The 12,422-nt window shown below is 46.1% G+C and overlaps 1 protein-coding gene across 1 annotated transcript in view; it reads right to left on the reverse strand.

Moving 5' to 3' along the window:
* ACY3 (aminoacylase 3) overlaps positions 1-8,526 on the reverse strand; it is a 144,075-nt gene extending 135,549 nt beyond the window's left edge. Inside the window, exon 1 of the mRNA XM_077454688.1 lies at positions 8,369-8,526. The gene's annotated coding sequence lies outside the window, so the exon portion shown is untranslated. The remainder of the gene's footprint in view (positions 1-8,368) is intronic.
* Positions 8,527-12,422: the final 3,896 nt, after the last annotated feature.

Below are 12,422 nucleotides of genomic sequence, written 5' to 3' on the forward strand. Positions count from 1 at the left end.
GCCCCCCTCCCCCCCGTCCCCGCAGATCTAAGTTTTACCCCCCCCTCCAAAGCCCCCTGACCACCCCCTCTGGCCTGGATTCTATGCCCGCTGCTGAACTTCTTTCCCAGTACAACACTCTATACTGCTCCTCCTCCGCAGGGCTGAAATCACATTCCAGTCACCCATGATCTGCACAGGGTGTATTTGCCTACTGCAACTACACTGCCATTCTGACCAGAGAATTTCACAGGTCAGAAAGGCTACATAAAAGCCAGATATACCCTGTGAAGGCTGATAGACTGTGTGTAAAGCAATGTAATTTCAGCCCTGTGTATTGGGGGTGGGGGGGGGGGGGGCTGTTTACAGTGCTGGAATGTGAAAGGATCTCTGCCAAATGACCTGCCAGGGGTGATCCCTGTCCTCTAAATCTCCAGGGATGATCCCTGTCCTGTAATGTAAGGAGGAACTCTGGGAACTCTAATGCCCCGTACACACGAGCGGACTTTTCAACATCCAAAGTCCGTCAGACCGAGTCCGTCAGACTATCCGATCGTGTGTGGGCTGCAACGGACTTTAGCTTCGCAAAAGTCTGACGGACTTTAGAAATGAAGCATGCTTCAAATTTTCCCGACGGAACTCCGCCGGACCCGGTCCCCTTCGAAAACTCCGCTCGTGTGTATGCTACTCCGACGGACTAAAACCGACGCTAGGGCAGCTATTGGCTACTGGCTATGAACTTCCTTATTCGAGTCGGGTCGTACGTCATCACGTTCGAATCCGTCGGAGTTTAGTGTGATCGTGTGTGGCCAAGTCCGTTCGGCCGAAAAGTCTGTCAGAACTCCGTCGGAACTCCGGCGGAACTCCTTTGGAAGTCTGTCGGACATAAGTCCTCTCGTGTGTACGGGGCATTACTCTTAAGCCACTTTGAGTATCTCTTTGAGCATGCGGCAAGTATGTGGTGGGTATACGGTGGAAGTGGTGGGTGGTAGTGGGGGGGGGCCCAGGTCAACTATTGCATCAAGGCCCACAAGCTTCAAGCTATGCCTTTATCCTTATGAATCCTTAGGGCTCATTTAGTCTAGGCTCACACATATGCAATCTTAGACATCTGGCATGTGATTGCACATGCAATGTCTGTGCGATGCGAGTTCAGCCATACAGTTGTATGGCTGAACTCGCATTAGATTTGCACTGAAATCGGATCACGAGTGTTCTCACCTATGCGATCTGATTCCTGTGCAAGTTCACAGTTCGCAATGTGCTCTGTAAACCAATCTGGGTGTGTCAATTAACAATGTATTGACATATACAACAAAATATAAAGGACGTTGCTAATTCATCAAAAAAAATATAAAGACATATATGATTACATCACGCGTATATAATGTGCATAACTCCACCAACACTTGTGTGAGAAGAAACAAACTCACCAAATAACTAGATGGAAAAAACTTGCATAGGATTGCTAATGGGTGATCAGTTCACTTGAAAAAGGGGCAGCTTTTTCTGGATTTTGTTAAATACAAAGTTATTTGTTTGGCGCCATCACTTGTTAAAGCGGGAGTCCACCGGGACTCCGCGTTTTTTTTTTTTAAAAAGCCAGCAGCTACAAATACTGCAGCTGCTGACTTTTAAAATAGTGACACTTACCTGTCCAGCGTGCCCGCGATGTCGGCACCCGAAGCCGATCTGTAGATCGTATGTCAGGTGCTGCCGCCGCCATCTTGGGTATGGGAATCAGGAAATGGAGCCTTTTGGCTTCATTTCCCGGTTCCCTACTGCGCATGCGCGAATCGCGCTGCGCAATAAGGACGGTCCCCGCTGCCTCTGGGATCTGTGTGTTTCCCAGCAGGCAGCGGGGCACTTGCAGAAAGGGGCGGGCACTTGCGGAAAGGGGCGTAATATACGCCCCTTTCCGCAGAGAGCTATCCCGGAAGTGGGTGCAGAATACCTGTACTGTACAGGTATCTGCACCCCCCTCCCCCCTGAAAGGTGCCAATTGTGGAGCCGGAGGGGGGAGGGTTCCGATGAGCGGAGGTCCACTTTAGGGTGGACCTCCGCTTTAATTTCTATAGAACAATGTATTGACACCCGCAGCGGTTCGCAGAGGGCACTGTGAACTGCCTTTCGGGAGAGATGCGATGCGGGAACCGGCGCTGTAATTGCACTGGGTCCCACATTGCACAAGTGTGAACCCAGGCTCAGGGTGGTAAAAATTGCCAGTTGAGTCGTGCTTTTATCATCCCCTGACTGCCCCTCTTAACCCAACACAGCGGCCAGAGGTAGTCATATGCCACTGTACAAATGAAGTCTTATGTTGAGTTCAGAGGGCAGTACTGCACAGATATCTATCCCACGTAGCATGCCCTGTACAAACCACATTTAATACTTTGCTCTTTTGACCTTGTTAGTACAGAAGAGGTCCCCAAACTTTTCTCAGAAGCCCACCTTACCATCCATCAGCTGGACACTGTTCCTTCACAACTACTACAGACACCCTCTTGCTCTGTCCTACGTGCCCTCACTCAAATCCGCCCCTTCAGTCCTCCTCAGACCGCATGCAACACCAGATACGCCAACTCTAGTCCAAACAGGATGACATGGAGAACAGATTGAGAAGGTGTCATTTACACTTTACTGGTCTGCTGGAGGGGACTGAGGGAAGGGACACTACTATGTTTCTTGAACAACTCCTCATTACCACATACGGAAGGGAAACATTCTCTCCCATGTTCGCAGTGGAGCGAGCGCACCGCATGCCGTCCAGACCCCCCCCCCCCCCCCGCACCTTCATAGCCAAACTACTTAACTACAAAGACCGAGATGCGGCGCTGCGAATGGCATGAGAGAAGGGCAACATTCCTGTGGGTAATGTTAAAGTGGCCATTTTCCCAGACTTTTCGGCAGAGATACAATGCCGCCGCCAAACCTTTCTGGAGGCCAAACGCAGGCTGAGAGATAAGCACTACAAATACTCCATGCTTTTCCCTGCCCACCTCAGGGTGGAACATGATGGCTGACCGATATTCTTTGAAAATCCGGAGGATGTCATATCCTGGTTGGAACAACAAGCCCCACCTGAAAGAGCCGGGTGACCATGACCCAGGCACTTTATTTGGACCCATTTACCTGCATACTTTATCCTATTTTTTTTTTTTTTCTCCTTGCTCTGTACTAACTATTAATTAAACTGGGGTGTGGCTACCCACGTAACCAAGATATTCACACACAAATCTGTTACCATCCAGGAGCTGCAGGCGCCTTTCTAGGGGAAGGTTTAACATCACTGGGGGTAGGGCAATGTTGTCAGCAAGAGCAATTTGGCCATACTCAGTGTTCACTGCGGCACGCTATGCGTAAATAGGCAACCCTACTAAGGTTCTGCCCTTGGACCCCTTCTCTTCTCTATGTACACCTCCTCTCTTAATAAACTACCACAACTTCAGTATCATCTCTATGCTGATGACAGCCAAATCTATCTCTCTACTCCCCACCTAACCCCTTTCAGTCTTATCTTGTATTTCTAACATTAATTGACATAACAGGCAGTCCCTGAATTACCAACATCCGACTTACATACAACTTATACTTACAAACGGAGGGAGACAACAGGATGTGAGATGAAATAAACCCCTAGGAAGGGAAATTCACCCCTGTTAGGCCACGTACATACGATCGGAAGTTCAGCCAGCAAAAGACCGATGAGAGCTTTTCATCGGAAAATGAGACCGTGTATACACTCCATCGGAATTTAGTAGGCCAAATTCTCAATTGAGAATTGAGAGCATGTTCTCAATTTTCCAACAGAAAAGAAAACTGTTCCAAGTTACAGTACATACAAATTCAACTTAGGAACATACCTACAGTGGAACCTTGGATAGTGAGTAATGCAGTTAACGAGTGTTTTGCAATACAAGCTATTATTTTTTTTAAAATCCTGACTCGGTTTGCGAGTGTTTCGCAAAACAAGCAGGATTCAAGCCTCTGCTGCGAGCAGTACCACAGTGGCCAGAGCTGCGAGGGCGCCAGTGACAACCGGAGCTGTTCAGAAATTCTCTGAAACAAACAGAAACACTCCATTCAAATGTTTCCGAGAGTTTCCGAGTGCATCCGAGTGGTCTCCAAATCTCTTCGGCACCCACCTCTGGCTACATGCGGTATTGCATGCAATAGAAGTCAATGTGGAATGAATTATCTTTGTTTCCATTGACTTCTATGGGGAAACTCGCTTTGATATGCAAGTGCTTTGAATTACAAGCATTCTCCTGGAACAGAATATGCTCGTAATCTAAGGTTCCACTGTAGTTTGTTTGTAATCCGGGCACTGCCTGTATCAGTATGGATGTCACAACGCTTCCTCACACTCAGTCTTTAGAAAACTGAGCTCATAATATTCCCTCCCGCTGGTGCCCCCTCCCCTAACATCAAGATTAATAATACAACTATCAGTTCCTCTCCTCATGCCAGGGTGCTAAATGTAACCCAGGATTTTGACCTATCCTTTTAGCCCCAAATCCAATCTTGTAGACTTCACTTCCGTAACATAATATGCCCCTTTTTAACGGATGAACCCACTAAGCTACCCATTCATTCCTTTGTTATCTCTCGCCTTGAATAATGCAACTCCCTTTCTCTTAGGCCTACTATCCCCTGTTCAGTCTATCATGAATGCTGTTGCCATACTCATCCACCCTACCAACTGCTCAGTGTCTGCCAACCAGTGTCGCCAACCGCCTGTTATTTTATGGGCAGCCCATAAATTTCAACCCATTTTCGGGCTGCCCGTAAAAAATGTGTCTGGGGACCAACAGTGAAACTGTGCATGCACCAAGCTCGTACATGCATGGCCATTTTGGGCCGGGCGGGCACGTGCGCTGTGAGTCTGTGACGAAATGGCGCAGTCTGGTGCCATTTTTGAATAGACGGCACTTTGTCTCAGTGCCTCGGCAGCACATCAGCGGGCACGAGACTGGACCCCAGCCTGCACCATGGTTGGAGGGGCCTGTGGGGACTCCCACCACCACCACAGCACTGTACCCCTGCACCATCCATCCATGGCTGCTGGAGACTCCTACCGCTGGACCCCTCCAACATCCATCTATCCATCCATGGCTTGCCTGCTATCTATGTGATGTCCACACTTGAGGACTGAGGAGGTGCAGCAGTCACCAGACAAGAATGGCAGTGGTGATATTTTATAGAACTACAGGATGTTCGCAATCTCTTGCTATCTCCTGTACTATGTCTGCATCCTCTAACCATCTCCTGTATCATGAGCGCAGGCTCTGGCCACCTCCTGTACCATGTCTGCAGCCTCTAACCACCTTCTGTATCCTGTCCGCATCCTCTAACCCAGTGTTTCTCAACTCCAGTTCACAAGGCACCCCAACGGGTCATGTTTTCAGAATTTCCCTCAGATGAAATGGCTGTGGTAATTACTAAGGCAGTGAAACTGATCAAATCACCCGTGCAAAATAGATAGCCTGAAAACATGACCTGTTGGGATGCCTTAAGGACTGGAGTTGAGAAACACTGCTCTAGCCACGTCCTGTATCATGTCCGCATCCTCTAACCACCTATTGTATCATGTCCGCATCCTCTAACCACCTCCTGTATCATGTCCGCATCTTCTAACCACCTCCTGTATACTGTCCGGATTCTCTAATCATCCCTGGTATCATGTCTGCATCCTCTAACCACCTCCTGTATCCTCTCCGCATCCTCTAACCACCTCCTGTATCCTGTCTGCATCCTCCAACCGCCTCCTGTAACCTGTCTGCATCCTCCAACCGCCTCCTGTATCATGTCCGCATCCTCCAACCACCTCCTGTATCCTGTGGAGCTGCTTTTATAAGAGGGACAATAGGAGAACAACATTTTAAGTTAAACTTTTTTTAACCTTAAAATATGTAGTTCAAGCGGTAGTAAAATCTCTTAATAAAAGCAAAACAAATGTGCCTCCCCTTCTGCAGATTCAAAGGGTTGGGGGGGGGGGGGGTTACCTTGTGGGTGCGCTATAGACACAGAATGCCGGACACGGCCCCGCCCTCCAATGCCCCATCCAAATGCCATAGGATGCATTAAGGTGAAAAAACAACCCCTTTAAGCCATAATGTACTAGTATATTATGAGAAACGTACCTACCAACAGAGCCCTCCAGCACTGGGCTGTCACGGCTCTCCCTGGTCCCCGGCGCTTCCATGTTAACCCAGTCTTCCTTCCAGGTTCCGAATCTTTGGCTGCTTGAATGGCCGGACTGTGGTGACCTCACGTGGCTCAGATCGCGTTACTGGTGACAGGCAGGGTGGTCATTAATGACAGAAGAGACCTCTAGGGTCCCTTCTGTTTTGAAAAACCCTGCCTGTCAGTGTATTTTTTCATGCTTGGGTTTACTACCCTTATCATTTTATAACTCTTTTGCCATGTACACAAGACTGAACTTTCCGGCAGAATCATTCCGTCGGATAGTCCAATCATGTGTGGGATAATTAGATCGTTTTTCTTTAAAAATTTCCAGATGGACCTAGAAATAGAACATGTTTCAAATCTGTCTGACGGACTCAATTCCTATCGGGAAAACCATTTGTCTGTATGCTGGTCCGACGGACCAAATACGACGCAAGGGCAGCTATTGGCTACTGGCTATTGAACTTCCTTTTCTAGTCACGTTGTACGTCATCACGTTCAAAACGAACAGACTTTAGTCCGTTCGTGTGTGGGCAAGTCTGTTCGTTCGGAAGTCACTCCATCAAAAGTCCGTCGGGAAGACCGCCTCACCTATTCTGCCGGAAAGTCCGGTCATGTGTACGCGGCATTACATTCACTTCTGGTAGTTTTTTTAATTTCTTTAAATTTGAGCTTGATCCTGCCACGAAGGTCCTTGTTCAGGTACTTCCTGTTATGGGGTGAATGCTTTGTTCCTGTCTCTCTATAACTGTGCTCCTTGCATTGTTAGCCTGTCATGACCCTCCCTTGTGGACAAGTTTCCAACACACATTACTCAAATATAGTCCATGGTTATCACTATCAGAAAACCAGCCCTGAGAAATGCCATGAAGCCATGGCTGGAGTGTATGTAGACATGAAGTGGCTGCAAGGAGTCTGTAGGAGATCATTAACACTGATATTCAACTAAGGATGAAAAACATGAAAATTGTTTATCATACGCAGTGCACATAGCAAACAATGTAACTCAGTTAGGTTTTACATGCACGGAGAGCACTCGAGCTCATACTTGGCGGCGGTCCGTTTACCGGGAAATAAATGACTGGCGGCTATTCGAATGTGCTGCCAGCCTCTTTGATGAGCCATCTCTGATATCTAGTTGAATTGTGACTATTTGTAGCAACTATCTTGTGAAATAGATACATTTAGCTTTGCTGGCTATAAACTACATTTTTTTGTACCTTGGTTCACCCTCGTCTATGCCTTCCTTGTTGCTGGGCAGCTACTGGTGAGGTCAGGGTGATACACCTCTTTCCACATCTATTGATCGGCTTACGGTGCGTGTGGGCACCCAGACAGTAGACGTTCGCACTTCCCCTGATGAAGCTAATGCGAAACATGTTGGGATAAAGTGCCGTCTACATTTCAACTTCCACTTCTGGGATCCCTCATATGTAGTAAACGTTTGTGCATAGTTCTCTGTGTTATTGCATATTATGTATGCTGTTTTAATTGTACTTAATAAATTATATAATTTTTTATCAATTTTTTTTGGTATTTTCCTGGAATACAAGCACCGTTAAAATCCCCCCTCCTTTTCTCCTTTTTATTCATTTGTGTGACTGTGTGTATGCAAGACAAGTTGGAGCCAACACCCTTAAAACGAAATTCCACGGTTTTGTTGTCGGAAAGTCCGATCGTGTGTATGCGGCTAAAGTCTCCCAGCAGAACATTGCTCAAAGCATCACACTACATCTGCCGGCTTTTCTTCTTCCCATACTGCATCCTGATGTTAGTTCTTCTTCAGGCTGGTGACTCACATGCACCCGGCCATCCACATGATGTAAAATAAATCATCAGACCAGGTCACCTTCTTCCATTGCCACCGTGGTCCAGGTCTGATGCTCACATGACCTTTGTAGGCACTTTTGGCTATGGACATGGATCAGCATGGGCAACCTGACCAGTCTGCAGCTACGCAGCTCCATACACAACAAACTGCAGTACCCAATTTTTCTGCTTTCAACACGTCAACTTCAGGGACAACATGTCCACTTGCTGCCTAATATATCCCACAGACTTTCAGATGCCATTATAATGAGATAATCAATGATATTTACTTAACCAGTGATCATAAAGTTATAGCTGATCGGTGCAAATCCTACAGCACAGGCCTATTAAGCAAAAACAAACAAAAAGAATGATGAATACTGAGTCTTACCTCTCACAATGATTTCTCTTTTTCACGCTCTCTCTCAACTTTCCCACCTATCAGTTGATGTCTGTGTGATCAGGCATTGCAGCAATGTGTCATTGGAATCCACAAGTTACTCTGATTAGGTATTAACCCCAGGAATTCTGTTGGGGCCAAAGGTCACATGTGAGCTTCAACTGCAGAGCACAGCTCAGGTGATCGCACTATCCCCCCCCCCCCGACCTGTACAGCGTGACCCTCACCATCCGTGACTTCACGTGTGTGTGCTCTCAGACAATGCAGTCATATGACAGTAGCACACATTGTCACTGCATCAACAGTCTACATGCCAGGGCCTGCAGCAAAAATATAAAATGAACTCACATCAGCTTCTTTACTGTCATTTACTGCAAATATAACCACACAGCTTGCTCATCTTACTGGTCAGGGACTGTCCTGGGTTGCCCCTGGAAATATTTCCCTAAAAAAAAAAAAAACAAGTCCGTCGAGTTCAACCAATAGAACCAGTTGTGAGAGATTTGCGGAATCCGCCATCATAAACTCCTTCTGAAAATGCTACTTGCCTGGCTGTCTCTGCCTTCTATGCTTCCCGAGTCACTGACCTGGATCAAGACTGCAGCCAGCAATGTCAGTGGACAATCAAAACTGCAGATCTCCAAAGGCAGCCTAGTAATATTCTCATTGCAGGTTTCACAAAGTCACATATGTCAGTTGACATGCATTTCTTTTTTTATACCACAAATTAAAATTTGTAAAAAGTGATCATCGTCATATCACAAAGTCACAAAACCCCATCTAAAATGCCATGTTGGAGTGGAGCATCTACAGTATCCTGATCACTAAGACCTCATGCAAGTTTTAACATGTATAGCCATTGGTGAACTTGTTTAATTTCCCTTCATTTAACTAGTTAATGACTGGAAAGGATTTACCCCCTTAATGACCAGGCCATTTTTTGCGATACGTCACTGCATCGCTTTTTTTTGCGCTATAAACAAGAAAAGACCAACAATTTTGAAAAATAAAACCAATATTTTTAACTTTTTGCTATAATAAATATCCCCCAAAAAATGTAAAAAAGCAAATTTCCTCATCAGTTTAGGCCAATATGTATTCTTCTACATATTTTTGGTAAAAAAAATAAGCATATATTGATTGGTTTGCGCTAAAGTTATAGCATCTACAAAATAGGGGATATATTTATGGCATTTTTATTATTCATTTTTTTTACTAGTAATGGTGATGATCAGCCATTTTTAGCAGGACTGCGAAATTGCGGCAGACAGATTGAATACTTTTGACATTTTTTTGGGAGCAGTGACATTTATACCGCAATCAGTGCTAACAACAGCAATCAAGGGCATAAGCGTTCCCTAGGGTGGTGTTTCTAACTGTGTGTGTGTGGGGGGGGGGGGGGATGTAGTGACTGGAGGAGGAGAGAGATCACTGTTCCTAATCACTAGGAACAGCAGAACTGTCTCTCCTCCCCTTACAGAACGGAGATCTGTTTGTTTACATTGACAGATCCCCGTTCTGTCTCTCTCAGGAGCGACCGCAAGTGGCCTGCGGACATTGCATCGGCTCCGGCGTCGCACGTGTCCCCTAGAGCACTTAAAGCAGCCGACATACACTCACCTAGGAGAGCCAATCTGCCTCAGTTCAACTGCGGCGGGTGGTCTTAAAGTGCTTAAACACACACAGCCATTCACACAGCATTTTCTTCACTCTTCCATTGGCTCAAAGGAACAGTCTAGGGGTGTCTTTTTAGGGTTCACCCTTGAAAGGGATGACAGGAGCATGGGATACCCCAAAACTGATTGAATTAACACTTTAAGGACTCTTCCCTAGCTTCCTGAGATACGCAAAAAAAAAAATTCCCACAGAGTCTCTAATGCTGACAGGTGACTTTTCCTAAAGGACCAAAAACTCCACACAGTAACTCATTTCCAGCACAGGTTCATTTACTTACATGGCCACAGGATCATCGGTTGCCTCCTTCTGATATCCACAGGGCACTCTCCAGTGAGTGAGAAACAAACTCACACCACCATAGGACAGCTGCACACCTTTCCTCCAACTTCCTCCTGGCACTCTCCAGTGAGCTTCTCCAGACTGAAACTCCAGGACTAAACTTTTGCAAACAGGCCCTGCTTGGACCTTGATGTCTTCTACACGGCACCTCCTCCCTAGTTATCCAAGCCCTGGAAGAGCGAAGGGGCAGTATTAAGAGCCAATCATACAATTTTGGCAAAAGGCAGAGTGGAGATGGATTATAATAGTTCACCTCCACTATCCCAGGAGCGGGTTAACACCCCTTCACATGTGTAGCACCGTGATGTTTAGGCAGGGTTGCTCCTATATTTACCTGCCAGGTATAGCCTTGGCCCATTGTTAGGGATAAATTGATTTCACATTTAGAATGTAATTGCTGCATTTCTCTCTTTTGCCGCTAGGTGGCCAGGTACCTGGTGGCATTGGATACGAGAAGGTAATGCAAGGTCAGATAATGGGTATATGGTGTATCCCAGCTAATAGGCAGGGTTTTTTTTTTAAATCCCTTGGCCTGGTGGAGTCAGGTGATCAGTGTTCTGTGCCAACCGGACGGATGTCTGGGTGGACGTGTGCTGTATTGCTTGGGCTGCTAGGCCGGAGTTTGGGCCTATCCTAGGCACATCTGGCTGCTAGGCTATCTGAGGGCCTATCCAGAAGCAAGAGAGCAGTGCAGGGTTGGGATTGCGGCTTGCAGTCCAACCAGAAGTGACAGTTCTGCTGGCCGGAGAACATGTTGTGGTCGGAGGTAAAGGGGAAGCTGACGTTGCTAAGGGACCAACCACCTTATTACCAGGGACCACAGTGAGTAGCAGAAGAAAGTACAGGTGCAGAATTCTCACCAACCGGGGACGGTGAAGAATTGGGAAACTTCAGTGGGTTTCAAATCAGGGACCCAGCAGCCAGCGGAGGTGATGCTTGTAGAGCAGCCAGGGGCGGAAGTATAGGGGTTGCAGAAGTCGCCATTGCAACTGGGTCCCATGCTGCAGAAGAAATAAATAAAGTCGCGATACGGACTTTCCACCCTGTGTGTGACTAAGACAAATGGAAATTAAAATAAAATTGAAATTGCAAAAACGACTGTGAGTTATTAGACGTAAGATTTGTAAGGGTTAGAGCTGCCTTTGCCTAGATCCTCCACCCCCTAAAGGTGGGGGGGAGGTTTAAATGTAAAGAATTAGATAGTGGGCTATGGCGCTAAAACCCAATATATATTTAACCTATGGGGGTCTATTTATAAAGATATATACAAAATTAATTTATAAGTGTTACAATACAGATCTATATTTCAGTGCTGAAGATTTTTTTTTTTTTACGTTGCAAAATTAAAATGAGAAAAATGCAATAATCAGTGTGTGCAAATGCGTGCTGACACTACTGTGACCCATAAATATAATTTGCTTATAATAATAATATCAAAATTCATAAAAAAATAATCATTCAAAAGGTTGTGCAAAATAATTAATTCCAAAAACGTCCTTGTGCATAGAAAAAACTTTCAAAAGCGCATTCTGGGATCGCTGGAAAGTCCCATACAGTAATGTCCCAGGTAGTGGTAACACAAGGTAAAGTGACTAGTGCAAAAGTGCCAATCCTCAATGCACAGAAAACACTCGTCCCCGGTGCGCCAAGAAGAGGGTGCAGATGATCACCAAAACCAGTACCGTGATATAGAGCACTGACACCTGCACCGTGATAGAGTGATCTGACACCAGCACCGTGACATAACACATGTATGAGGTGAATCTGGGATCGACAACTACAAGCATTCTTTTTTTATATGTGAAATTCTGAAAATTCAGGAATCTTGAGATAATGGAGGCGAGGGAAGGTCAGGGTAGGCAAAGAATCATCTCCTGCACCCTCTTCTTTGCCTACCCTGACCTTCCCTCGCCTCCATTATCTAAAGATTCCGGAATTTTCAGAATTTCACATATAAAAAAAGAATGTCTATTTGGGCGACTATGTGGCAGATGAGGTTTAATGTTGATAAATGTAAAGTTATGCACTT

Source organism: Lithobates pipiens, unplaced genomic scaffold (genome assembly GCF_037356315.1).
Source record: "Lithobates pipiens isolate NorthernLeopardFrog02 unplaced genomic scaffold, aLitPip1_a1.2 Scaffold_25, whole genome shotgun sequence".
Lineage (NCBI taxonomy): Eukaryota > Metazoa > Chordata > Amphibia > Anura > Ranidae > Lithobates > Lithobates pipiens.